The 22,978-nt window shown below is 37.9% G+C and overlaps 1 protein-coding gene across 27 annotated transcripts in view; it reads left to right on the top strand.

Moving 5' to 3' along the window:
- Positions 1-22,978, top strand: part of LOC131164204 (mitogen-activated protein kinase kinase kinase 18-like) — a 41,841-nt gene that overhangs the window by 3,553 nt on the left and 15,310 nt on the right. For 10 of the 27 annotated variants that reach the window (XM_058121363.1, XM_058121342.1, XM_058121232.1 and 7 more), the window contains one exon: positions 20,759-20,825. The exons of 8 other annotated variants lie outside the window; for them this stretch is intronic. The gene's annotated coding sequence lies outside the window, so the exon portion shown is untranslated. Of the gene's footprint in view, positions 1-2,197; positions 2,303-3,020; positions 7,004-20,758; positions 20,826-22,978 lie in introns of those variants that run through there. 9 more of the 27 variants (XM_058121352.1, XM_058121225.1, XM_058121436.1 and 6 more) reach the window with 6 other exon arrangements.

Below are 22,978 nucleotides of genomic sequence, written 5' to 3'. Positions count from 1 at the left end.
GTGGTCTCGTGTACAAATGTGGTAGTACGTTACATGAAAATTTTCTCTATACATTTATTCATACTTCTTGTTGCTAATGCCGTCATTTGACTCTTAGGTAAATGTTATTGGCCCGAGATTTCTTTTATTTACACCCTATTTTCTCCGAACTTCTTTTAATAGAAAAAGCAAATTCATTAATGTATAGAAGAAATAATTACAAAGAATTGAGGATAGGGAATCCTCCTAACAGATAAATAATACAAAAATAAACAAAAGAAAATAATTACATCAAAGTCCCTTTCCAATCCCTTTGAAGATCCAATTACAACATTCCTCAAACGAATCCCAAAGAATGAACCCAAAAGAAGCCCTAAAAGTAATTCTATCCCAAAGAAAATGCATAGTATTTATTTTGCTATTGAAGATCCTTGCATTCCTTTTGATCCACAAAGTCCAAAAAATGCTAGAAAACTACACGTATTTTATAAAAACATTTGAAACCTTTGTATCGTACCATTAAGAAATTATCAAGAGTCTTGGGAAGCAGCAAAGACTCCTCAAAAACTGAAAAAAAGAAAATCCCAAAGCTGCCTAGCCACCTTACTATGTAGAAAAAATGGTCTCTTGTCTCACTAGCTTCCAAACACATCACACAATATTAGGGCTTATGGTCTTGTAGTGTCTCCTAAGTTGCAACAAATCATTAGTATTAAGCCAATTAAGAGTTAAGAGTCCACATGGAAGGCCTGATCTTACAAGGAACCTTGGTCTTCCAAATAAAGTGATCAAGAGGGGGGGGGGGGGGGGGGAATAAAAGAAGGATTTGACCTTCTCAACAACAAAGCAAGAAAATTTTTTGTTTGAACGAAATTGAAGAAACCCCAAGCCTAATCTTCGAGTTGCCATCCATTTGAGGAACAAATAATTCAGTTAATGCAACAACAAAGTCATATCCTCAACCTCTTTCTCAGTGGGATTTCTAAAGAAATGAAATCTTAAGTGTAGACACCCCAATTTTAACCAGACCTATCTTTTCCTCTTGGTGAGGGGACCTTTTGTAATAACATGGTAATTTACGTAAGAAGGGGTCGACTTGGTATTCCGGAAATTTGAGGATCCTTTTGAAAAGTCCAATTGAGTCCTTTTGAAAGTCTGTTTATTGAGTCATGTTGTTAAATCCGTTTTATTGAGTCATTGTGATTTAAAAATTGAGTCCTTGTTAATTGAGTCCTTTAGGACCCCGTTATTATAAAATGAAGTTTTTGTTATTTTAAAATTGAGTCCCTGTATTTAAGTCATTTTATTTCAGTCTTTCAATTGAGTCCTTTTATTTTACTTTTTTTTTTTAATTATTATTATTATTCTTGCAATTCTTTTTATTGATTCCTTTTAAGAATAGGTCCTTTTGTTACCGGGAATTAAGTTCACCCCTTTTGCAACCGGGTCTTTGTTTTTCTACCAAGATTATTTTTGGATGAAAAAAAAATTGGGCAAGCAAAATGAATTTGCATAGGCCAGGCAAAATACAAAAAAACAGCCCATGTTCAGATTAGAGAATAAAAAGTGAGCTGGGCCAGTACATGCCATGCAGCTGTGCATGAATAAAGAGGATTGGGCTGGAGCCGTGGGCATTGGGCAAAAGAGTTGCATGGGCCATGCAGCCCAAGGCAATTGAACTAGGGAATGCATGTGGCTAGGGTTCTTTTAGGGCTGAAAAAGAAGGAGGGCAGCAGCCTATAAAGCTGCTGAGTGCAGAAGAGGAAAATGGGCAGAGGGAACACGGCTGTTAGAAGAGAAAGAAAAGAAGAGAAAAGAAAGAAAGGGAAAGGGGATGCCATAGGGCTTCTCTCTTAGCCACAGTCCCTCACCTCCGCCGTCTCACCTCACTCCTCCACTCTCACAGCCGAGCACACAGCCATCACTCTCTCCCTCTCTTTCCCCGCGCACAACAGGCAGCACCTACAGCCACCATCTTCACCTCACGGCCTCGGCACCATTCGGCCAAAAGAGGAGGCACACCTGCCGCAGCCATCTCCAGTTTCCATCCACTCATCTGCGCACAGCACCACCACCATCTCCAGTTCACAGCCACGCAGCACCATCCTCACAGCCACGCACGGCCCCCTCACAGTCACGCACAGCCACCTTCCTCACGGCCACCATTCACACAAAGCCACCCATCTTCCTCACTCACCTCCATCTTTCGCTGTCACAGCCACCAATGCCGGCACTCCACAGACTGCCGCCCACGTTGCCTCTCTCCCTGCCGAAGTTGGACGACCTACGGCCTTTCCCCTCGTGGCCGCCAAAGCTCCAATATGTGATTTCTATCACCCTTTAATTCCTTTATTGTTTTTTTATTAAGTATTTTTAATTTTAATCTTTTTTATTCTTATTTGTGTGTTTCGTGTTGTATTTATGTTAATTTTTAATTTATTTGATTCTTATATTTTTTTTGGATACACTGGGTGTTGCGTGTATTTTCAGCTGATTGCTAATTCTATTTTCAGATTTTATTTAATTCCAAACCAGCCACAATAAACACCTAAACATAAACCTGTTTATTTTGATGCGTGTATGTGTGCTAAGTCTGATCAAGAAAAATATATGTTCACCAATCAATATTCAGCAAAGCATAAACATGTCAATCACACAGTCACAATCCACAAGAACGCATTTATGTGGTTCGGCCCAAAAATTGGCCTACATCCACCGCAGAAACTCACCTCCAGAGACACTATATTAAACCAGTGGAAATAAATACAAGTACCCACAGATTTACCCTTTCTTGTCTTACCGATTTCTTCTGAAAATCAGCCCAAGAACAACCCAAGAAATCTACCCTTTGCACCTGCGAATAACCCTAGGTTTCTTCCTATTGTTCTCCCTAATTTCCCTACAAGAAACCCCTCCCAAGAAATCAAATCTGTGTCTTTACCTTCACTTACCCTTGCGTACACATCCGTTGGAGATACCCAGCCCCGACCACCCTCCTGCCGTTTCCTTCTCTCCCGTGCGCAGGCGAAGGATCTCTCATGGCTGGGAAGGCTCTCACGGCTGGTGATGAACAAGCCTCACGGCTCTGCAGGAGTCTCTCGCTGCTGGAGCAAAGAAAGCGTCTCCTCTGTTCGGGTGAAGGAGACTCGCGGTTCTGCCAGGAAGAAGACTCAGCTTCTGCGCTGCAACCTCTCGGTTCTGAAGCTGCCAAGACCTGAAGATGAAGAACCCCTTGCACTGCTGTCTGTTCTGAAGCTGCGAAGACCCAGATCCAGCGTGCGGTGCTGTTCTCTCCAGGAAACTGCAAACAGAAATTCAGAAGACCCTCGCGGCTCTCTTCCCTGAACCTGCTGAAACTGAAGTGTCAAGAACCTCTCCTGCCTTGCTCTTTTTCTTGAAGCTGCGAAGATGCCCAGATCCGGCGCCCCTGCCCCCTGCTGTGTTTTTATTCATTTACAATTCATGTCAGGCAATTACATCACTGCCCCTATAACAAAAGTAAACAAAAAACAGCCGTTGGATTTGGGAAAAGAAATGGACAGCCTGGATTCTGTTTCAAGCCTTGACACTCCAACAATTCTCCACCTTGGCAAGCTTGTAACCCTTGCACCTCCTTAGCATCTCTCATGGCGGTTCCTGCAAAACAAAATACTAACAGCTTCCAAGGTTAACCAAGTTCAAACAATTTTCAAACTTGGATTTAGGTACTACTTTAGTCATCACATCCGAAGTCCAACTAATAGCACTACCTAAAAAACAAAAGACCATACCAGACAAAGATTTCCTGGTATCTAGATTTCCAGTATAGTCAGAATCTACATATCCTTTTAATCCTTTTTCACAATGCATATCCTTTTTATCAAATATTAATCCTTACTGTTTTGTTCCAGACAAGTATTGAAAAATTTGTTTCAAAGCATGCCAATGTGATTTTCCAGGTTTGCTTATAAATCTACTCACTTGACTTACAGCATAAGATAGATCAGGTCTAGAACATACCATAGCATACATTACACTACCAACCATACTAGCATAAGGTATTCTATTCATAAACAGTGACTCATCTTCAATTTCAGGACACTGTTTGCTAGACAACTTAACATGCTGTGTAACAGAAATAGAAGTAGATTTAACATGACTCATTCCAAATCTTTTTAATACCTTTGAAAGACAAGACTTTTGAGACAAGTAGAGAAGTTTTTTATTCCTTTCTCTAGTTATTTCCATACCAAGTATCCTTTTAACAGGTCCTAAGTCTTTCATTTCAAAATTCAGATTTGAGCATGCACTTAACTTGATTTAACATATCCATGTCTTGACTAGCAACCAACATGTCAACAACATATAATAACAAATATATATGACATTTATCACATGATTTAAAATAAACACAACCATCATAATTGCTTCTACAGAAATCATTTTGAATCATGTAAGAATCAAATCGTTTATACCATTGTCTAGGTGATTGTTTCAACCTATATAAAGATTTCTTTAATAAATATACATGATTTTTATTCATATCCGTATCAAAGCCCTTGGGAGGTTGCATATAAACTGTTTCTTCTAAAGTACCATGCAAGAAAGCAGCTTCAACATTAAGTTGTTCCAAATGCAAGTCATGTACAGCAACAAAGGATAATAGAATTCTAATATAACTATGCCTCACAATAGGGAAAAATATTTCAAAGTAATCTACCCCTTCCCTTTGTGTAAATCCCTTAGCCACTAACCTAGCTATATACCTAGGTGGTTCAACTCCAGGGATTCCCTCTTTCCTCTTAAAAGATCCACTTGGATCCTATGAGTTTTTGTTTTTCTAGTCTAGGTACCATCACCCATGTCTCATTCTTGTTTAAAGACTCCATTTCTTCTTGCATTGCAAGAATCCATTTTTCAACCTCTTTACTATCCATGGCCTCTCTAAAAGTCTTAGGCTCCACCTCAATTTCTGTTTCAGCAACAGAAAGAGCAAACATTGTCATATCAGCTTCCCCATACCTTTGAGGAGGTCTTATGACCCTCCTCTCCCTATTCCGTGCTAGAAGGTAAGTTTTACTTAATTCAGAGGTTTCTGTTTCTGAGTTTTGCTCCTCAAAAAACTGTAGCATCTGTTTCTAAATGGCTATGAGAAGTGGAGGGTTGCTCCATCTCAAGCTGTGGGTCACTGGTATCAGAGTGTCTAACAGTCTGAATGTATGTAATCAAGTGTCTATTTCGTGGTGTGAGTGGACTTCTTAAAACTAACCCTAGTAGACTTACCCAAGACACACTCCTCACAGAATGACAATTCCTTAAGTTTCCTATCTCCAAGGAGCCTATGTATCTCCAGCTCCTTTAGGCTCTGTAGGCTAACATGTCCTAGCCTACTATGCCACAAGGAAACCTAATTTTCTACCCTGTGATTGATAGGTGAAGCCTCACCAATCACTGTCTTTCCTACCAAGGTGTATAGCCCATTCTTTAGCACCCCTTTCATCACTACTAGTGAACCTCTACAAACTCTTAGGCTACCTCCTTCAGACTTAAACGTGTACCCTGTCTTATCTAAGCTACCAAGAGAAATCTAGTTTCTCTTCAGCTCAGGTATGTACCTCACATCTCTTAACACTCTCTCCATCCCATCTTGCATTAGAAGTCTCACAGTTCCAATACCCTGTATTTTACATGACTTATTGTTTCCTAGGATAACATGACCTCCTTCTAAGCATGTAAAGGACTCAAACCAGTTTTTCAATGGACATATGTGGAAGGAACATCCTGAATCTAATATCCATTCTTTTCCTGAATCTCTATCAGAGACATTCAACACTTCCGCACTATCATACCCATCTAAAACTACAGCTACCTTACCCTTTGATTCAGAGGTGGTGGCATTTGCACCATTTTTCCTCTCAGGGCAATCCCTCCTAAAATGTCCTTCCTTGTGACATGCATAATACTTTAGTGCCTTGCTCTTAGACTTTGATCTAGACCTCTTGTCTTTTCCTTTCTCAATCCTCTTTTCAGACCTACCTCTTACATTTAACCCTTCCCCTGATCCTAATTTAGACTCAAACTTAGTGTGCAATTTCCTAGAGTGCAAAACAGCTTGCACATCTTCTAAAGTCAGCCTCTCTCTCCCATACATCATAGTTTCTTTAATATGGTCATATGTGGAATCAAGAGAACTCAATAAAAGAATTGCCTGGTCTTCTTCATCTATACTAATATCAATATTAGCAAGATCCAAAAGAATTTTATTAAATTCATCTAAATGTTCATCAATCGATGTTCCAGGGGTCATTCTAAAGGTGTAGAGTCTAGTCTTCTTATGAAGTCTATTTGCTAGGGATTTTGTCATGTACAAACTCTCTAGTTTTGACCACACTCCAGCTGCCGTATCCTCATTGGCAACTTCCCTAAGCACTTTGTCTCCTAAGGATAAGATAATGGCACTATGTGCCTTTTGGAGAATTTCGGGCTTCACTTTGTCAGTGGAAGGAAAATCTTGTTTCCCCTCTTGTGTAGTGGATGCTCCCTTCTTTTCTCCAAGAAGAGCCTCCTCAAGCCCCTGCTGTACCAAGATGGCACGCATCATCTTCCACAAACCAAAGTCATTTTTTCCGGTGAATTTTTCTATTTCAAACCTAGCGGTCCCCATCGCATAGCCAGGCTCTGATACCACTTGAATGCGTTCTTGTGGATTGTGACTGTGTGATTGACATGTTTATGCTTTGCTGAATATTGATTGGTGAACATATATTTTTCTTGATCAGACTTAGCACACATACACGCATCAAAATAAACAGGTTTATGTTTAGGTGTTTATTGTGGCTGGTTTGGAATTAAATAAAATTTGAAAATAGAATTAGCAATCAGCTGAAAATACACGCAACACTGGGTTTCCTAGGCTTGCACGCTAGACTAATCCCACGCCTACGCTAGCTGTGCCCTCAGCCAACATGTAAGAGGTAAATCGCGGATGTGCGTTGCAGGCGGCAGGGTTTGAACCCCAGACTTCACCTTTGTCCAAAACCGTCTGGTGAACCTCCTTCCCACCTAAGCTTATGCCCGGGGGCTTATTTGATTCTTATATTGCTTATATTATATTTTGTTTTGTTTGATTCGTATTTGTTTGTTTATGTTGTTTTTATATTTGTTTGATTCGTATTTGTTTATAACCCGTTATATTGTTTTTATTTTAATTTGTTTGCTTATATTGTGTAACCCTTTATATTGTTTTGTTTTTGGTTTATTTATGTTAATAAATATGTGTTGTGTTATTTTAGATCTTATTATGTCTATATAATTATTTAGTTTATCTTTATTATTATGTATTGTGGTAGTTTAGTTTGTCTTTATTAGTATTTATTGTGGTATTTTAGTGTTTTAGTCTATTATTATGTTTATCTTTATAAAAAAAAGCCCCCTTTGAAAAATCTCGGAAGTTTGTTTAAAAGAAAATGTTAAAGATGGTTTGAAAAATTCTACAAAGATATTGAAAAACCTGGAAATAGAAAAAAAAAAAAAAAACCTTTAGATGATTTTCTTGATTTTTGTGTGGGTGTGTCCCTATGATTATAAAAAAGGCAATGGGTATTTTAGACCTCAGCTGTATTAGCTGTAAGGGAGGTTTTTCTAATGAGATCCCCTCTTTTGGGGGTCTTATTAGACATTCCCAAATCATATCTTGTTTTGGTATTAAAAGTCAATTTGGGGATAATTCTTAGTTAATTAGGTATCGTTTGTAAAACGGGTGCGTAGGGGTGCGAATACCTTCCTTTAGCATAACCGAACTCCCTATCTCAATCCTGGTATATGCAGATCAATACTATTCTTAATTGAGTAATAATTAGGTGTTCTAACTGCACCAAGAAAAATAGGTTAGTGGCGACTCCAATATCAATTTTTTTTTTCCAAAAAATCACTTTTTTATTTTATTTCCCTTGCCTCCCTGGGGCACCTCACTCTCGGTACATCGCGATAGCTAATATTCACAATTATATAAACAATATTTACAAAATAAGATGGAGTAATTAATAGACTTATTAAATTCACATTTGGGATAATTCCTAATTAATTAATGGCTCGACTCTCTAATGTCCCCAGCGGAATCGCCAAGTTTTCGCGACGTCTCGGAAGAGAGGTGCCCCGGGGAAGCATGGGAAATAAAAATAAAAATGTGATTTTTTTTGGAAAAAAAATGATTTTGGAGCCTCCACTAACCTATTTTTCTTGGTGCGGTTAGAACACCTAATTATTACTCAATTAAGAATAGTATCGGTCTGCGTATACTAGGATTGGGATTGGGAATTTGGTTATGCTAGGGGAAGGTATACGCACCCGAACGGTACCCAATTAATTAAGAATTATCTCCAAATTGAATTTTAATAATCTTTTAATTTACTCATTTTTAAATGAACAAATATACATAATTAATAGAATATAACCGAAACAGGGTGTGATTTAGGAATGTCTAATAAGACCCCCAAAAGAGGGGATCTCGTTCGAAAAACTTCCCTCAGAGCTAACACAAGTGAGGTCTGAAATATCCATTTCCCTTTTTATAATCATAGGACACACCCACACAAAAATCAAGAAAATCATCCAAAGATTTTTTTTTTTTTTTTTACATTCCTGGGTTTTTCAAAATCTTTGCAGAGTTTTTCAAACCATTTTTAACATTTTTTTTTTTAAAACGAACTTTTGGGATTTTTCAAAAGGGTATTTTTTATAAAGATAAACATAATAATAGACTAAAATACTAAAATACCACAGTACATAATAATAAAGACAAACTAAACTGCCACAATACATAATAATAAAGATAAACTAAATAATAATATAGACATAATAAGATCTAAAATATTACAACACATAATAATTAACATAAATAAACCAAAAACAAAACAATATAACTTGTTACACAATATAAGCAAACAAATTAAAATAAAAACAATATAACAGGATATAAACAAATAGAAATCAAAGATATAAACAAAAAAATAAGAATCAAACAAAACACAAAATAATATAAGCAATATAAGAATCTAATAAATTGAAAATTAACATAAATACAACACGAAACACACAAATAAGAATCAAACAAAAATAAAAATTAAAAATACTTAATAAAAAAAACAATAAAGGAATTAAAGGGTAATAAAAATCACATATTGGAGCACCGGCAGCCACAGGGGGAGAGGCTGTAGGTTGTCCAACTTCGGCAAGGAGAGAGGCAACGTGGGCGGCGGTCTGTGGTGCGCTGGCAGTGGTGGCTGTGACATGGAAAGATGGAATTGAGTGAGGCAGATGGGTGGCTGTGTGCGGATGGTGGCCGTGAGGATGGTGGCCGTGAGGAAGGTGAGCGTGTGTGACTGTGAGGATTGGGCTTGAGCTGTGGGCATTGGGCCATGCAAAAGAGTTGCATGGGCCATGCAGCCCGAGGCAATTGAACTAGGGCATGCATCCGGCTAGGGTTCTTTTAGGGCTGAAAAATAAGGGGGGCAGCAGCCTATAAAGCTGCTGTGCGCAGAAGAGGAAAAGGGGGCAGAGGGAGCACGTCTGTTAGAAAGAAGAAAATAGAAAGAAAAGGAGAATAGAAAAAAAAAAAGAGAAAAGAAAGAAAGGGAAAGGAGATGCCCTAGGGCTTCTCTCTTAGCCACAGTCCCTCACCTCCATCTTCTCACTTCACTCCTCCACTCTCACAGCCAAGCACACAGCCATCACTCTCACCCTCTCTTTCCCTGCGCACAGCAGGCAGCACCTACAGCCACCATCTTCACCTCACGGCCTCAGGCACCATTCGGACAAAGAGGAGGCACACCAGCCGCAACCATCTCCAGTTTCCATCCACCCATCTGCGCACAGCACAACCACCACCTCCAGTTCACAGCCACGCACCTTCATCCTCACAGCCACGCACATCCCCCTCATAGTCACCTTCCTCATGGCCACCATCCACACAGCCACCCATCTGCCTCACTCACCTCCATCTTTCCCTGTCACAGCCACCACCGCTGGCGCGCCACGAATCGCAGCCCATGTTGCCTCTCTCCCTGCTGAAGTTGGACGACCAACAGCCTTTTCCCCCCGTGGCCGCCGGTGCTCCAATATGTGATTTCTATTACCCTTTAATTCTTTTATTGTTTTTTTATTAAGTATTTTAAATTTTTTTATTCTTATTTGTGTGTTTCGTGTTGTATTTATGTTAATTTTTATTTTATTTGATTCTTATATTGCTTATATTATTTTGTGTTTTGTTTGATTCTTATTTGTTTGTTTATATTGTTTGCTTATTTGTTTGATTCGTATTTGTTTATGACACATTATATTGTTTTTATTTTAATTTGTTTGCTTATATTGTGTAACCCGTTATGTTTTGTTTTTGGTTTATTTATGTTAATTATTATGTCTTGTGATATTTTAGATCTTATTATGTCTATATTATTATTTAGTTTGTCTATATTTTTATGTATTGTGGTAGTTTAGTTTGCCTTTATTATTATGTATTGTGGTATTTTAGTATTTTAATCTATTATTAAGTTTATCTCTATAAAAAAAGAAATCCCTTTGAAAAATCCTGGAAGTTTGTTTTAAAAAAAAAATGTTAAAAATGGTTTGAAGAACTCTACAAAGATTTTTGAAAAATCGTGGAATGTAAAAAAAAAAGATTTTTGTGTGGGTGTGTCCCTATGATTATAAAAAGGGCAATGGGTATTTCAGACCTCACCTGTATTAGCTCTAAGGGGGGGGTTTTTCTAATGAGATCCCTTCTTTTGTGGGTCTTATTAGACATTCCTAAATCACACCCTGTTTCGGTTATATTCTATTAATTATGTATATTTGTTCATTTGACCTTGAATATCCCTCAACATTTCCAAATATACCCAACACCCAAAAAAGGGAAGATATCCTGCACAAGGAAACAAAATTTGAAAGAAAATCATTCCTTTAATTGAGAAATTTTGAAAGATTGGAGTGCATCCCCTATATATTCGGCCATAATCCCCATTAAAAAGGAAATCGACCAGATCACAAGGATGGGGGAATTGTTTTGCTATAGGAAGGAAAGCATAGTTAGGGTTTTGCCTAAAAGGAAACAATAAAAAATGGTAAGATTGGACACTGCCTAAATTGACTGAGACCTAACCCTAATATGTGACATAGGACAGAAGGACTCCCCTTGTGTATGCTTATAGGTTTTTCCTCCAGAAGACCTGAACCCACATTGAGCCCAAGAGCCCAACAGTGAGACCACGACCCACTATTTCAAAAATAAAACACCCAACCTAATCATTTTTAAAACAAGGCCGACCCAATCCTTTTTAAATTAATCATGACCCACCGTTTTTTTAAAAAAAAAGGCCGGCCCCATCCCTTTTAAACAAAACGCGGCGCAAAGCTCACTTTTTATAAAAAAAATATACTTGGACCCCATTTTTAAATAGACCAAGGTTTGTTTTTTTAAAAACAACCAGACCACAACCTGATCCTTTGCGGATCTTGGGTACATGGATCATTACTAGAGAAAGGGAGAGGGATAGATCTGTAACTTTAGCAAAAGGGAAGTATGGCTACAAGGAAAGGAATGATTGAGGAAGGAATTGAATGTTCTTAAATTGAAAGGGTAGTATCTCAAGGGTTGGTTTATTTTCGAAGTCTTTCATTAGTTGATGAGGTGTTTTTTCCATAATTCTAACAAAGTGGTTGTTTAGGTTGCATTGCATTCATGCATTTCATGCATAGTTAGGCATGCATAGTCATGCACGCATAGTCATCTCCAATAAGTCATTACTCATATTTCAGTTTGTTTGTAAAACCAGTGTGTTAGGGTGCTAGAATTAAGATCTAGGGTTCCAACATTGAGCAGAGCAAGACAAGCTCTCTATGTTCTCATAATTCCAGGCGAAATGTTAGAATCATGAGAAAGCATTTAGAAAGCCACATAAAAGCTCTTGAGCAAAGTCATGAGAAGATCTGTTAAAACTTTCAGGAGATTAAGGATCAGATGAGTAAGTTAATGGAGATAGTCACCTTTATGAGCAAAAGGAAAACTGTGCATTCTCCGGAACCTGCAGTTGAAGGTGAGTCTCCTTGCTTTGTATTCCATGACTCGTTTCGAGCTTTCTATCTTGAGTTATAACTAGAATCTCATTGAGTAGTCTGATCAATATACCAATCTCAGGGTGGACTTTAAGACACAGGACGAAACGTAGGCTTAAGGATACATGTTTCCAAAAGAAAAGGGAAACTAAGGCTAAAAAATCTCGTCCCATAATAACATTTTCTGCCCTAGTTTGTGCAAAGTTTTTGCAAAATATGGACCGAACTTGTCATTTGAACAAGTTGCCTACCTATATTTTCGAGTTTGACAATTCATTTGAGACAACGATATGTACCAATCTGGTCAGGACTTTCATTTGGACTATAATGTAGGCTGAGGGTATAGTTTAAAGAAGAAAAGGGCGTAATAAGGCTCAAAATTGTCAATTTTATCGTAGGTAACATTGGTCAAAGATCACCTATGAAGTATGCCCCTTATTTATTTTTCATTCTTTTTTTCTTTTTACTGCGTCTTTTGCTTTTTATGAAGGAATCCTAACTCTCTTTTTATTTGGACTCCCTTTGGGACTAATCTTTTTGAAACTATCCAGTGTGGGGGGTGATCCTTTGACGGTTTATTCAAAAATTGAATTTTTGAGGTTCAAAAGGGCTAGCAAGTGATTTCCTCTTTGATTTTCTTTTGGGTAGCAGAAAAACGGTCTGCCATTCTTTTGGTAGTGATCATTGCCTCAAATGACTTGTCAAACATTAAGAGACTCAAACCAAAGTTAAATTCTTGGTAAACTGACTTTTAAGAAAAAAACTGGTTTAACATTTAGGCTCAAATGGGCTAACAAATGATAAATCATTGTTTGGTTCTTTTTGGGAATATTGGTTAACCAAAGATAGTCACCCCTCATTTGATCATAATACAATCATTATACATTTAAAACACTAGTCAGAATTTAGATAACAAAGTCAAGAGACGTTGTTAATTGTTTTTATCTAGCAAATGTATGGCAAAGTTTGATAAGTTGTCTTTATATACTTCTCCTAAAAACTCTTCCTTATTTTGAGATCCATTCCCCGCAAGGCTCCTTGACAACTAGTTTATCTCTTAAGGATACGTTATTGAAGTGGGGTTTTTCTAAGCTCCAAATTTGAGGCTTTTCCTTCTTGGCCCTATTGAATTGATTCCCAAAACCACCTACCGGCTCTAAGTCTTTTGTATTGACAAAGCCATTCCCTGTATTACTTGCATGAACAAAAAACAAACAAAATTTGGCAAAAGGTGATAATCCAAGAAGGACGTGATGATATAAGAATAAAATGCATTTTTATTTCATTCAAATTCAAAATAATTTAAACAAAAAGCAAATAGGGATGTACTCAAGAACATGACCAATTTTCCACCATTATTTCTATATCATGTTAGCTCACTTCTAAAGTTGAATACTAGTCAATCCTCCAACGTAATGGCATTTACTACATTTCCACTATGACCAAGCAAAGGGTTCCCATGCTTATTAGGAACCTCCATGTCAAACACCCGCCAATTGCATTTCTTAGAGCTTGCACCTTGTGCTTAAAAGACCAACATTTGTCAATTGAGTATCCAATGACATTAGCATGATATTCACATCGATAATCTGGTTCGTACCATCTCGGGAATGGATGATGTATTGGCACTCCCGGTATAGGTTCAACTCAATGTCTTTCAACCAATTGCGGAAACAATTTTACATAAGTTACTGGAATTGCTTGAATTTCAACCTTTCTCATTCTTCTTTTTGGCCTTTATAAATTATGTTGTTCCAAAATTGGAGGACCAGGGAACTCAAATACGGTCGTGCACCCTGTTGTGCTACATTACTTGCCCATCTTTCTTCTTGGTATGAGCAACTTTGTATTATCAGGGTCTCATCTTCTTTCTTTTTCTCGACCCATTTTGAAGAACTTTGTTTTGTCCCTGTATACTTCGCTTTTCCAATCTTGATTGCCTCTTCAATTCGATTTCCGATGACTACCCAATTGGCAAAATTCTGGGGCTTGCTTCTAAGAAGACGGTCAAAATATGGATCTCTGAGAGAATTGTCAAATAAAGAAACTACTTCCTTATCTTCAACTAGAGGATAGATCTGTGTTGTCGTTTCTTCCATCAGTAAACATACTCTTCAAATGATTCGCTCACCTTTTTGTCCATACTTTGTAAAGTCAACTTGTCTGGAGCTGGATCATGCTTATACTGAGTAATAAAAGCATGAGCTAAATCCTTCCATGTGTGAATCTTTGCTCGGTCTAGCTGAATATACCATCTTATAGTTGTCTCAGTCAAACTACCTTGGAAACAGTGGATGAGCTGCTTATCATTGCCAGAATGTGTAGCCATCTTCTGGCACTACATCCTTAAATGAGCTAATGGACAGTTGGGCCCACTAAACTTCTCAAAATTCGGGATTTTGAACTTCGAGGGTAAAATCCCATTGGGCACTAAGCCAAAAGATTAAAGGCATCCTCCGAATGAAACATTTTTGCTCCCTCCATAGCTCGCAAATGTTCTTCCAAACCTTCGTATTTCTGATTCATTTCCGAACTAGGGGTTTGTTCCTTAGTCGTTTCCTCAGCTATTTGCCCTCCTTGGATATCAAGATTGATGATTGGCGGTGCTTGGGCATTTCTCCTCGGTTGGAATTCCAAGACCGGTGCCATTGGGATAAATGGGTACGATCTTGGTCCCGAGCCAATTGACAAATTAACCAGTTGTGATGAAGGATGCTCACTAATGGATGTAAATTCTAGTGGAAATAGAGGCTCACTTTCAACTGCAGGTTTTGGAGATTGCACAGTTTTTTTTTGCTCATAGAGGTGACTATCTCCATTGACTTAGTCATTTTATCCTTAATCTCCCAAACATCTTGACGGATCTTCTCATGACTTCACTCAAGAGCTCTTATATGGCTTTCTAAATGCTTCCCCATGATTCTAACGTTTCCCCTGGAATTATGAGGACATAGAGAGATAGTCTTGCTTTGCTCAATGTTGGAATCTCGGATCTTTAATTCTAGCACCTTGGCACATTGGTTTTATAGACAAACTGGAATATGAGTAATGACCTATTGGAGATGACTATGCATGCATGACTATGCATGCCTAACTATGCTTGAATGCAATGCAACCTTAACAACCACTTTGGTAGAATTCTGGGACAAAAACTTCATCAACTAATGAAAGACTTCGAAATTAAACCAACCCTTGAGATACCACCCTTTCAATTTAAGAACATTCAATTCCTTCCTCAATCATTCCTTTCCATATAGTCATACTTCCCTTTTGTTTTAGTTATAGATCTACCCCTCTCCCTTTCTCTGGTGATGGTCCATGTACCCAAGATCCATGAAGGATCAGGTTGTGGTTTGGGCGTTTTAAAAAAAAAGGGGGCTGGGCCTTGGTCTGTTTAAAAATGGGGTCCAAGTATATTTTTTTTTTCTTTTGAAAAAAAGTGGGCTTTGGGCCACGTTTTGTTTAAAAGGGATTGGGCTGGCCCTATTTTTTTTTTAAAACGGTGGGCCATGGTTTATTTAAAAAGGATTGGGCCGATCTTGTTTTAAAAATGATTAGGTCGGGTGTTTCATTTTTTGAAGAGTGGGTCGTGGTCTCACTGTTGGGCTTTTGGGCTCAGTGTGGGTTCAGGTCTTCTGGGGGAAAACCTATAGGCATACACAAGGGGAGTCCTTATGTCTTATGTCACAGATTAGGGTTAGGTCTCAGTCAATTTAGGCAGTGTCCAATCTTACCATTTTTTATTGTTTCCTTTTAGGCAAAACCCTAACTGTGCTTTCCTTCCTACAACAAAACAATCCCCCATCCTTGTGATCTGGCCACTTTTCTTTTTAATGAGGATTATGGCTGAATATATGGGGGATACACCCCAATATTTCAAAATTTCACAATTAGTGGAATGACTTTCTTTCAAATTTTGTTTCCTTGTGCAAGATTGATCTATCTTCCCTTTTTTGGGTACAGGGTATCTTTAGAGATGCTGTAGGATATTCAAGGCCGAATGAGCTACGTGATCCCTTTAAGGTTTTTCATTTGTATTGTATTTTACCCTTGTATCCCTCCGTATGTATCCCTTGTATAAAATTTGAATCTTTTATGAATAAATCGGCATTTTCCAGAATTTTGGCAAAGTAATATGTATGTCTAATATAGATGCGAGACACCATATTAAGCATTTAAAAAAATATATACAAAAGATTAGATCATATGGAGAAGGATGAGGCTCCTGTCCCAACCCTAGGTAGGTTTGTTACTTACAAGGTTTTTTCAAGGCTCTATCCTAAGGGAGGGAAATTTGTGGACAAGTACATGTGGTTAAGCTCTGATCCCTATTAACAATAGGTTCCCAGCATGTCTCCTATCCTCACCCATTTGGCTTAGATAAAGTTCAAACTGAGCGGAGTGGTTGACGCGCCCCCAAAGGCCTTGTCTCATGAGGGTTAACAGCATTGTGTTCCTTTCTATTCCTAAAGTGTGAAGCTCGAGTAAAAGGCTCGTGAAAATGTGTGTAAATTTATATACTCCGTCTATTCTCACAAACCCCACATATTATTCGCATGCTTAATCAATATTCAAATATTCTCAATTAATCAAATATTCATAATTACATATTCAAACATATATAAAATCAAACATTGACAACAATATTCACAAAATAGATATATACAAGCAAATATTCAAACGTATACAATCAAATATTCAGAGTTATATAAACAGATATAGAAACAAATCTGCATTAATAATATTCACAATTTTTTTCTTTATATGCTTATTCAAACAAATATAGAAACAAATACAATTAATCAAATATATTCAAACATATATGTAAATATTGACCACAATATTCACAAAATAGATGTACAAGTAAATATTCAAACATATGCAATCAAATATTCACAATTATATAAACTGATATAGAAACAAATCTGCATTAATAATATTCACAATTATTTCCTTATTCACATGCTTATTCAAACAGATATAGAAACAAATATTCACAGTTAATCAAATATTCACAATTATATAAACAATATTCACAAAATAAGACCCATATAAAAATCAAGAAAATCATCCAAAGGTATTTTTTTTTTTCACATTCTTGGGTTTTTCAAAATCTTTGTAGAGTTTTTCAAGCCATCTTTAACATTTTTTTTTAAAAAAAAATTCCGGGATTTTTCATGGGTTTTTAAAAAAAAAATAAAGATAAACATAATAATAGACTAAAGTACCACAATACATAATAATAAAGATAAACTAAACTACCACAATACATAATCATAAAGATAAACTAAATAATAATATAGACATAATAAGATCTAAAATATCGCAACACATAATAATTAACATAAATAAAGCAAAAACAAAACAATATAACGGGTTACACAATATAAGCAAACAAATTAAAATAAAAACAATATAATGGTTTATAAACAAATACGAATCAAACAAATAAGTGAACAATATTAACAAACAAATAATCAAACAAAGCACAAAATAATATAAGCAATATAAGAATCAAATAAATTGAAAATTAACATAAATACAACACAAAACACACAAATAAGAAGCAAACAAAAATAAAAATTAAAAATACTTAATAAAAAAAATAATAAAGGAATTAAAGGGTAATAGAAATCACATATTGGAGCACCGGGGGGAAAAGGCTGTAGGTCGTCCGACTTTGGTAGGGAGAGAGGCAACGTGGGCGGCGGTCCGTGGTGCGCCGGCGGTGGTGCCTGTGACAGGTAAAGATGGAGGTGAGCGAGGCAGATGGGTGGCTGTGTGCAGATGGTGGCCGTGAGGAAGGTGGCCATGCGTGACTGTGAGGGGGCTGTGCGTGGCTGTGAGGATGGTGCTGCGTGGCTGTGAACTGGAGATGGTGGTGGTGCTGTGCGTAGATGGGTTGCTTATTTGTTTGATTCGTATTTGTTTATAACTTGTTATATTGTTTTTGTTTTAATTTGTTTGCTTATATTGTGTAACTTGTTATATTGTTTTTTTTTTGGTTTATTTATGTTAATTATTACGTGTTGTGATATTTTAGATCTTATTATGTCTGTATTATTATTAAAATTTATCTTTATTATTATGTATTGTGGTAGTTTAGTTTGTCTTTATTATTATTTATTGTGGTATTTTAGTATTTTTGTCTATTATTTTGTTTCTTTATAAAAAAAAACCCCTTTGAAAAAGGGCAATGGGTATTTCAGACCTCACCTGTATTAGCTCTGAGGAGGGTTTTTTCGAATCACACCCTATTTCAGTTATATTTTATTAATTATGTTTATTTGTTCATTTATTTGATTATTTAAAAAGGAGTAAATTAAAAGGTTATTAGAGTTCAATTTGGGGATAATTCTTATTTAATTAGGTGTCATTCGTAGAATGGGTGCGTAGGGGGTGTGAATACCTTTCCCTAGCGTAACCGAACTTACGATCTCAATCTTGGTATACGCAGACCGATACTATTCTTAATTGAGTAATAATTAGGTGTTCTAACTGCGCCAAGAAAAATAGGTTAGTGGCGACTCCAAAATCAATTTTTTTCCAAAAAATCACATTTTTATTTTTACTTCCCTCGCCTCCCCGGGGCACCTCGCTCTCGAGACGTTGCGACACCAAGAATAACCCTCCTTGAAGGAAAAAAAATATTAATTGAAACATTATGTAAGAGGGACAATCTAGAAGGACAAGGGAATAAAGATTCCAAAGATGCCTCACCCACCCAAACATCTTCTCCAAACGAATATGATTTGTGTTCCCTACACAATAACAAGTAAGAGGGAAATAAAACTGAGTTGCTTGAGAAATAAATTTCCAAGGACTAGCATAAGAAACAATACCACTACCTGTAACGGCCCGAATTTAAAATGATATTTAAATAATAAGGAAAGGGAAATGGAAACCGGAAACAGAAGGAGGCCGTAGACTTCGTCGACGAAGGCTTAAGAGAATCTGTCGACGAAGGCTTAAGAGAATTCGTCGACGAACACAGGGCTTTGTTGATGAGAAAATACCGAGAGAGGTTCTGAGACAGCCTGAATTTCGTCGACGAATACAAGGTCTCGTCGACGAAATTTGTGAAGGACTCGTCGACAAAGGTCGGGCTCGTCGACGAAATCCTGTTTTATAAGAATGAAAAATCCGGGAGAAATATCATTTTGTACGAAGCCTCTCCCTCTTCTCTCTCTCTCTCTACGGTTCTCTCTCCCTTCTCTCTTCGTTTCCGGCCCTACTGGACGTCGGATCGACGATCCGAAGCCGCCAGGACGCTCCTGGCGGAGTTCTCTCCAAATCTACTGGAGCGGATCATGGGAGAAAGCTAGTTGGAAATCAACTCAGAGTTGAGGTAAGACTTTTTAAGTCATATTTGGTCTTACGCTAGTTATAAGAAATGTTGTACGCATGAAAATACTGAAGTTTAATACTGGGGGTTTTCAGTTTCGGAGTATTGGTCAGGGAACCCCTCAGGTGTTAAACTTGAATGCTTTTGGGTGAAAACTTTCTACCCAATATTTGGGTTTTTGGCAGTTGAGGAAAATATTGTATGCTTCGGAATACCGAACTTTGATTATGAGATTTTTCATTTTCAGGGTGTTGAGTTAGGAACCCTGCGGGTGTGGGGCAGTTTTATTAGGGGTTTTGCAGGAATCAGGTAAGGGGATAAACTAAGCTAGTATTGTTTTGGAAAATGCTTATATATATATAGTTATCATTTGATTTATGGAAAATGTATATGATTTTATATATGTCTTATATTTGTAAAATACTGCGAAAATGATCGTATGTTGAATATGTGGAAAATTTACTGTGTGGCATGAGTAAAAATGTTGTGAAATGCTGTTTTCTGGGAATGTGAATGATATAGATTTTTATGATGGAAAACCGGCGTACGGGCCGAGATGTTTTACACATATATATGTGGATGTGATTTGCCGGCGTACGGGCCGTGCGATGTGGCTTGCCAATGTACAGGCTGTGCTATGTGATTTGCCGGCGTATGGGCCGTGCTATGTTAAAATGTGTAATATCGGCGTACGGGCCGATGATTTTCATGGTACACGTATATATATATATATATATATATATATGTAAATGATAAAATCGATGTGAAAATGAATGATATGAGATATCTATGTATCACGATTTTAGTATACGTATATGATATCAGAACCTGGTTGGCTTGGTTTAGGGTAGCACTTGCACGGTACCGTTGTTATGTGTCTATGGTCCTTGTGATCTTGATGTCTGTGTTAACGCCGCTGTACGGAGTGGTATGAGATTGGATGGTCGATGTGGTTATATTTGAGAAGTGTGCTGTTCGCCCCTGGTGTACGGACCAGTTTGGGTAGACCCATCGGACCTACAGACTAGACTACCGACCTGGTAGTAGTCGGCCAACCATTGTCAGGTCCCGCCTTCGGGCCACACAACCTAGTCATGTGGGGGTAATACATGACAACAGCCAGCTAACCCATCAGGATGGTTTTTATGTTATTATCATTATCATGATATAAGATGAGAAATGTTTATGAAAATGCAATATGTTCTGCCATGTTTTGATATACATATGTTTTCCCATATTTGATAAATAGTATTGTAGAACACGATATACTCATGTTGCGACACACTAGTATTAGTTTAATTTCCTTACTGAGAGGTGTCTCACCCCTAAATTTCATTAACTTTTCAGGAGTCCCGAATAGGAGAGCGGGAAAAGCCCCGCAGAATTAGTGTTGTTTATCTGCCCTCTGCGAAGGGTAAGTTTTGGTAGGGACAGTTAGATTTTGAGGGAATTGTCCCTAGATTTATTTTTGGGTTGTATATACTGAGAGTTAGTGGTTGTACTATCCTCGTATATGTTATGCACATTATAATGAGATGTATATGATTTTATACTTTCTATTGCGTAGGCTTCTGCTGTATGTTTTGTTATATCCCTGATACCCACGGGTTCAGGTGGATGGTGACCTGCTGAGCTGGATTGTGGGATATGTAGTATTAATCTTATGATGTTGATAATATAATAAAAAAAAAAAAATGTGAAAATGAGCAAGTCGTGACACTACCCCTAATATCGCACCCATCCCAATGCAATCTGTACTTGCTTTTAATGACCATGTGCCATAAAGCGTCAACCACCAATGGGAACCTCTATAGCCATTTACCCACTAAGGAGATTAAGCACCAAGCTCCCCAGGCCTAAATCCCCTTATACTTAGGTCTTTTCACCTTCTCCCAACTAATTAGTTGATCTCTTTTCTCATCACCAACACCTGACCACAAAAAATCTTTCATAGGTCTCCCCAAAGCTATAGTCACTTTGGCTAGAACCCTAAGAGGGGGAGAAAATAAATGGGAAATTGGGAATGTTGGAGAGAACAACACTAATAAGAGTAATACCACTTTCTAAAGAAAAATAGGTCCTCTTCCCCCTTTTCCAATCTTCTACCCACTTTTTACACTATAGTTCCAAAAAAGAAGAGAAGTTAGGGTTGCCACTGAAATGTAGACCCAACTAAGTTACAGGCCAATCCAAAATGCTACAATCCGCTAAATTAGCAAAAGTCTTTAAAAGGTCTCACTCAAATTAATATTTGCAACCCCATCCTTGGACATATTGTTCTTTAATCCTGAAATTTTTTCAAAAAGTTCAAGCAAAGTTAAAACCTTTTGGAATTTTGCAAAATTGTTTCCAAGAAACAAAAGGGTATCATCCGCAATTGAAGGTGAGAAACTACAATCTCCTCTCTTCCAACCTCAAGTCCTTGAACCACATCAAGGCCTTGAGCATGTCTCCATATGCGGCTCAGCCCAACTACAACAAGAGTAAAAAGTAAAGGAGATAGAGGATCACCTTGTCTTGACCATTCATGATAACTGAAGACAAGAATTGTCAAGCCCCGAACCCTGAAATGGGACCTAGGGGTGAAAATGTAATCTAACTTGTCCCTGTATCATACAAATCACCACAGATACAGTACAAAGGATGAGAGTCCGCCCCTGTGGGGTTCCTAGGCACCCTAAACACATCCAAACACAATCATATATGCAGCGGAAAAAGGTCATCTATATACATATGCAGTATCATACCAGAGTCTATACAAGAGCAGACACAATGCTCTATCAAAAACGTACAAATGGGTGCCCAACACATCCCAAAATGGCAACCCACCAAAATTACAGTCCTAGCACTTACCTAGCGCTAAACGCGGTACACCGACCACTACACTCCCTACACCAGGACGCTAGTTCTGGTTACCCGAAGGACTTGTAAAAATGTACGTACAGTAGGGGTGAGACACCTCTCAGTAAGGAAGAACACAGGTTATATCGGTGTGTGGCATTTGAGTGTTATCATGATACAACATACACGCAGTTAAATGCATTCCAATACTAATTTACACAGTGCATACACGCACATATATGACAGTCATTTATATGCAGTCCCGTCACAATACATACACATGATCAGTAATCCTTAGTGTCATCACACTTTTCGGCCCGAAGCCGGCCCGGGACATACGGCGTTGGCCAGTAGCCAACCCGCGAACACAGCGCCACCGGCACAGGGCTAGTCCCTGACTCCCATGGCATCGTACCGGCACTAAACTGGTGGATCCACACCCTTCGGCCTGATCTGCCAGAATAGGCTCACCCCCTAGGATATAGAGTCGGACACTTTTGCCTACATGGCAGGCGATAACACGCCCTCAGATATAGAGCCGGACACTCTCAGTACCTGGAACAATTTCGGAACCGTGTTCCTACTAGCATTTCAACATATCACACACATATGCATGCTCATATAACCAAACAAACCACACTCATTTGGTAATCTAAATCATGGTTTTCAAACAAATACAGTTTAAACAAAGTCAAGGCACGGCCATCCCAATATCACAGTATAAAT

Source organism: Malania oleifera, chromosome 1, assembly GCF_029873635.1.
Source record: "Malania oleifera isolate guangnan ecotype guangnan chromosome 1, ASM2987363v1, whole genome shotgun sequence".
Lineage (NCBI taxonomy): Eukaryota > Viridiplantae > Streptophyta > Magnoliopsida > Santalales > Ximeniaceae > Malania > Malania oleifera.
Note: the sequence above shows the minus strand (reverse complement) of the source record. Positions and strands in the feature narration are given on the sequence as shown.